Below are 6,539 nucleotides of genomic sequence, written 5' to 3' on the forward strand. Positions count from 1 at the left end.
ATTTATGAAGTTAGCATCATCAGAGAATGAATATAGATCGGTGACAGTTCATAGAGAGGGGGCAGACTATAAATGCAGATGTAGTAAAGGAGGTATAAATGGTTTTAGGAGTGGGAAAAATACCCTGCTACATGGACTAAGTAAAAAGACATCCTTTGCACCAAAGGTACTGACTTCAAAGTCACAAAGGCTAGAGAGATAAACCTTACTTTTTTAGTAAACTACTACTTCAGCTCAAATTCCACATAGAATTCCTTACTAATTAAAACTCCCGGGTGCCTGGGTGGCTCAGTGGGTTAAGCCGCTGCCTTTGGCTCAGGTCATGATCTCAGGGTCCTGGGACCAAGTCCCGCATCAGGCTCTCTGCTCAGCAGGGAGCCTGCTTCCTCCTCTCTCTCTGCCTGCCTCTCTGCCTACTTGTAATCTCTCTCTGTCAAATAAATAAACAAAATCTTTAAAAAAAATAAAAAAAAAAAATAAAGCTCCCAAACATCTATTATCCCTATTTTGTAAATTCATCATTTCTTTATAAAATGTGTAAAACTGCCTCTCAGGACAGCTTTTGCTGCATCCCAAAGGTCTTGGAGCATTGTGTTTTCTTTTTCATTTGTTCCCATGTTTGTTTGTTTGTTTTAATTTATTTGATTTCCTGGAGATCCGTTCATTGTTTAGTAGCATGTTGCTTAACCTGCATGTATTTGTGGTCTTTCCAGACTTTTTTTTGTGGTTGATTTCTGGTTTCATAGCGTTGTGGTCAGAAAAGGTACATGGTAGGACTTCAATTTTTTTTTTTTTTTTTTTTTTTTTTTTTTGCATTTGTTGAGGCTTGTTTTGTGACCTAATATGGGATCCACTCTGGAAAATGTTCCGGGTGCACATTGGCCATAGGAAGTTTTTTCCAGACATGTCTTCAGAGGGAAAGGAAAAAACGCAAAAATAAATTACTGGGATTACATCAAAATAAAAGCTTCTGCACAGCAAAGGAAGCAATCAACAAAATAAAAAGGCAACCTGTGGAATGGGAGAAAATGTTTGCAAATGACATACCTGATAAAGGGTAAGTATCCACAATATAAAAAGAACTTATAAAACTCAACACCCCAAAAGACTAATATTCCAACTCAAAAACAGGCAGAACACATGAACAGATTTTTTTTTTCAAAGAAGACATACAGATGGCCAACAGACACAGGAAAAGATGTTCAACATCACTCATCATCAAGAAAATGCAATTCAAAACTACAATGAGATATCACCTCACATCTGTCAGAATGGCTAAAATCAACAACACAAGAAACAACAGGTATGGGTAAGAACTGGAGAAAAAGGAATCCTCTTGCACTGTTGTTGGGAATGCAAACTGGTGCTGCAAACTGGTGCAACTGCTGGTTGCATCTTTTTGAGAATCTTCAAAAAGCTAAAAACAGAATTACCCTACTATCTAGCAATTACACTACTATTTACCCAAAGAATAACAAAATACTAGTTCAAAGGGCTACATGTACCCTGATATTTAGAGTAGTATTATTTACAATAGTCAAATTATGGAAACAACCCAACGGTCCATCAACTGATGAATGGATAAAGAAGAGGTGATTACACACACACTCACACACACACACACACACACACACAGAGGAATATTACTCAGCTATAAAAAAAGAATGAAATTTACAATGATGTGGATGGAGCTAGGGACTATTATGCTAAGCAAAGTAAGTCAGTCAACGAAAGACTAATACCATATGATTTCATTCATATGTGAAATTCAAAAAAAAAAAAAAAAAACCGAAGAAGCAAAGGGGGAAAAATGACGGGCAAACCAAGAAACAGACTCTTAACTATAGAGAAGAAACTGATGGTTACCAGATGAGGTGGGGTGGATGGGTTAAATAGGTGATGGGGATTAAGGAGGGCCCTTGTGATGAGCACCAGGTATTGTATGGAAATGTTGAGTCACTATATTTTACACCTGGAACTAATAGTGCACTGAATATTTACTAACTGGAATTTAAATAAAAACACATATATACATACATACATATATACATAAACAAACAAACAAACTGAAAAATTACTACTTTAAGTCATGCCCATTTCAGATCTCTTTAGAAATGGAAATTGGAAAACAATAGCAAGAAGCTTTAGCAGGAAAATCTGCCCTTTTTAATTGGAACTATAGGCAACAATATTATATACAAAGTTAGAAAAATTTTATAATTGTTTGTTGTCATATTTTATAAACATTGAGCAAACTGAATTGTGAATCAGAACTGCCTGGTGAATACAATACTCTGTTTAATATAATTTTCTTACTAGACAAGATCTTTGCTGTTGAAAAATCTTAGTTTTCCTTTGCTAATTCAGTTTTCAGAACCTGGTACTCATACATGTAATTCTTATTAAATGTAGCTGTGCATATGATTTGGGAATCATGAGGGAAATTGTTAGATTTCATAGCAGCTTTATTTTATGTCCTAGCTACTCATGTCACTACTTTTTTTTTTTTTCAGCATAACAGCATTCATTATTTTTGCACCACACCCAGTGCTCCATGCAATCCGGGCCCTAATATCCACCACCTGGTTCCCCCAACCTCCCACCCCCCGCCACTTCAAACCCCTCAGATTGTTTTTCAGAGTCCATAGTCTCTTGTGGTTCACCTCCACTTCCAATTTCCCCCAACTGCCTTCTCCTAACTCCCCATGTCCTCCATGCTATTTGTTATGCTCCACAAATAAGTGAAACCATATGATACTTGACTCTACTTTTTTTTTTTAATATTTTATTTATTTATTTGACAGACAGAGATCACGAGTAGGCAGAGAGGCAGGCAGAGAGAGAGAGAGGAGGAAGCAGGCTCCCTGCTGAACAGAGAGCCCGATGCAGGACTCGATCCCAAGACCCTGAGATCATGACCTGAGCCGAAGACAGCGGCTTAACCCACTGAGCCACCCAGGCGCCCATTTGACTCTACTTTTATTTATTATTTTTTTTTAATTACTGAATTTTATTTTATTTTATTTTATTTTTAATTTTTTATTTTTTATAAACATATATTTTTATCCCCAGGGGTACAGGTCTGTGAATCACCAGGTTTATACACTTCACAGCACTCACCTACTTTTAAATGTAGTCTTGATTTGAGGTTTTGCTACCTACTCACCTGCAAAGTATAAAGATAATTCATTTCTCTGATTGAAAAATTTTGTTCCCTGGGGACAGAAGACTCAGCTTTCTCTCTCCTCTGTTTAGTATAAAAATACAAAAGGATGTGACTTTTAGAGTCTGACACGCCTGAGATTCACTGGTTTCTTCTCATAAGCTGTGAATTGTCAACAAGTTATGAACCCTTTCAAAGCATGGAAACAATTACCTTAGCTGGAAACATGAGTGTGATAATTAGAAGATATGGTATCAATATAATTTCTGGGACATAGTTAATTTTTATAAATGTTGACTTTCTTTTTTTATGAAATTCAACATCTAATGATTCTGCAATCAATCCACATGTGTGAGGCTTTCCCCCCAAAATCAAGCAATTCTCTATATCCGCTGAGTGTCCTATAGTTTCACTCACTTCTCAAACTCTCTACCTGGATGCCTACCTACCATTTCCACAAGATTGTCCCTCACTTCAGAGGCCACTCTCAAGTCACCTGTTCTTCTGACCAGGCTATGAATCAATGGTTCCCATGACCCCTACTGAGGTTCAATTAATTTGCTAGAATATCTCACGGAATTCAGGATATCGTTTATTCCCTAAATTATAGGTTTATTATAAAGGATAATAAAGGATACAATCAATAGTGAAAAGAAGAAATCGATACAGAGGGCAAGGTATGGGAAAATGTGTGGAGTTTCTATGCTCTGAATGCACTATTCTCCCTAAATCATCACATGTTTAGCAACCCAGAAGCTCTATGAATCCCATCCATTTTGGGGTTGATAGAGGCTTCGTTATATAGGCATGATTGAATCACTGACCATTGGTGGCTGATTCTACTTCCCTGAAAATGAGGGGACTATTGATAGTGGTTTCCCCTAGCTGCCAGCATCTCCTCTGCCCCCTCCCTTGGGGGTTTCTAAAAGTCACTTCATTGGCAAACCCAGGTGTGTTTGAAAGGCACTAGTTATGAATATGACACTCATTTGACCATTATAGTGCTGAAGCAATTTCAGGAAGAGAGGACAAGACACCAAATATGACAAATGATGGTTTGATTTCTCCTATTGTTCAGGAATTTCCAAGGGTTTGAGGAGCTCTAGGCCAGGAGCCATGAACAAAGACCAAAATATATATTCTAAGTCAGAATGTCACAACATCTAAATAGAAGCCAGTTGGCAATTGTAAGATATTAGTATAAAAATAAAGTTTATTGTTGGACCTTCAATTTTTGAGAGCTTATTTTATAGGAAGCAAAATTAACATTTTTTTCCTCACACACAGACTAAGGAGGCAGAGACAGTGTTCCTACCACGATGGAGACAGGATTCTGTGTATGCACAAGAAGAATGTGAGAGAATGGTTTTATTATCAGGTGCTTTCCTTTTACTGGCAGTAACATCTGAAGAACTTTACGGCATATGAAATAGACCTTAAATGGACTTAAGTGCTTGGAAATTTTCATAAGCGTGTTTTATTTCGTCTCTGGAAATCTGGGAACCAATAAAATCGCTTTGCTAATTCATTCAGTATGTTCTTTCCAAGTGAAGCTATTTATATTCTAAACTTTATAGATATACATGATTATTAATGCAAAAGCATAGCATCTCATTTGTGACTACATGAAAACTAACTGTATAACAAGGGAAATGTGATTTTGAGACATCTTCAAGGAGGGTCGCATAACTTAACAAATATTTATGAATTCCTGTCCCAATTGTAAAAGCATGTGTATCTTGAACAGATGACTGAAGTTAAGTGATCTCCTTGAAGAACTTGACTGTGAAATAGGTTTTAATTTCCATGCAAACTGTAGTACTGTTGTTCTACAAAAGAAAGATTAAAAAGAAAGTACTTAAAAGTGAGAATAAAGATGTAGCTTATTAGCACCTTATTTTGTGAATTGGACCTGCAGAATGAAACCTTTCTTAGGAACAAATTGAAGTTAGTTGTGTATATAGAGTGTAAATTGATAGTGTCCATATTTTCCTCTACTCAAAGAGAAATATGTAATTTGCACTTCAAAACCCCACTACAAATTATTAGCTATGTCCTAAGCAGTTATTCATGTTAAAATTATTCTCACTAATTATCAAATAGGCCCTGGTTCATCAATGAGATGTTCCTATGATCCAAAGTTGAATGATATAGAGAGGCTTGGGAATTTTAATCTTTTGGAAAATCAGTTCTACAAAGGGAAATACCTGTAGAATACTATTTCAACTCAACAAGCATGTTTCCATTTTCAACACACTTTATCCTATGTTAACCCCACAAATCCTTCTGACTAGCAGGGAAGAGCCATTGTAATTATGTAGAATTACCCAGGGGTGAATTAAACATGGATTGAAAGAATTCAAGGTTCATAAGAATAAATATATCAGGCATTTCCATTTTTTTTAGGCATTTCTTGATATAATGCTATATTTGGTTATTTTTGTGACAAAAAACATGAATACCTTGAATAAGTTATCAAAGGAAAACACATTCAAAGGCATGATTTTATATATAAGCCATATGATTTTATATATAAGCCATAAAACCCTATATTTAAAATTGTCTTTAAAAAAAAAAAAAAAAAGAAAGAAGGGGCGCCTGGGTGACTCAGTGGGTTAAAGCCTCTGCCTTCAGCTCAGGTCGCGATCCAGGGTCCTGGGATTGAGCCCCGCATAGGGCTCTCTGCTCTGCAGGAAGCCTGCTTCCCTTTCTCTCTCTCTGCCTACTTGTGATCTCTGTCTGTCAAATAAATGAATAAAATCTTAAAAAAAAATAAATAAAAACAGACAATTGGACAGCCAATTATTGGCACTATGGTAAGATTACCCTGGTAACCTGGTACCAAGAGAACCTTTGGTACTTAAAAGCCTAATTACCCATTTGTCCAAAGAAGGCCATTATTGCTGCCACCAAATTTTACTCAAAGAAGCAAGTGGTAAAGACTGAAGTAGAATCTCATGGGTATTTAAACCAGAGATTTACCAATTATTACTTAGAGTTGACTTAGAATACACTATCCAGAGGTTGAGATTTTGCCTTCTATAGAAACTTCCAGTAAGATAGGCAGGCCCTCTTGGAGACTGTTACTAAGTAGTTTGGTATTTAAGACAGTGTACTCTTAAGTATCTTGAAAATGATACACATTCTTCAGAGAGCAGAAGTTACCCAATTCTCTTGGACTATTCTAGATTCCAAATTGTTTTATCATTACGATGAAAACATTCCCAATTAGCCTTTGTTTCATTCTCAAAATTTGGAATAACTCCTGGCAGTTGGAGAAATGTTACATGGGTGGGGATATACATTCAAGGTTGATGAATGGCACTTTCTAATAAACTACAGATGGTGGCATATACCCATTTACTGCCTAAACTCA

This window comes from Mustela lutreola, chromosome 2 (assembly GCF_030435805.1).
Source record: "Mustela lutreola isolate mMusLut2 chromosome 2, mMusLut2.pri, whole genome shotgun sequence".
NCBI classification, from domain to species: Eukaryota; Metazoa; Chordata; class Mammalia; order Carnivora; family Mustelidae; genus Mustela; species Mustela lutreola.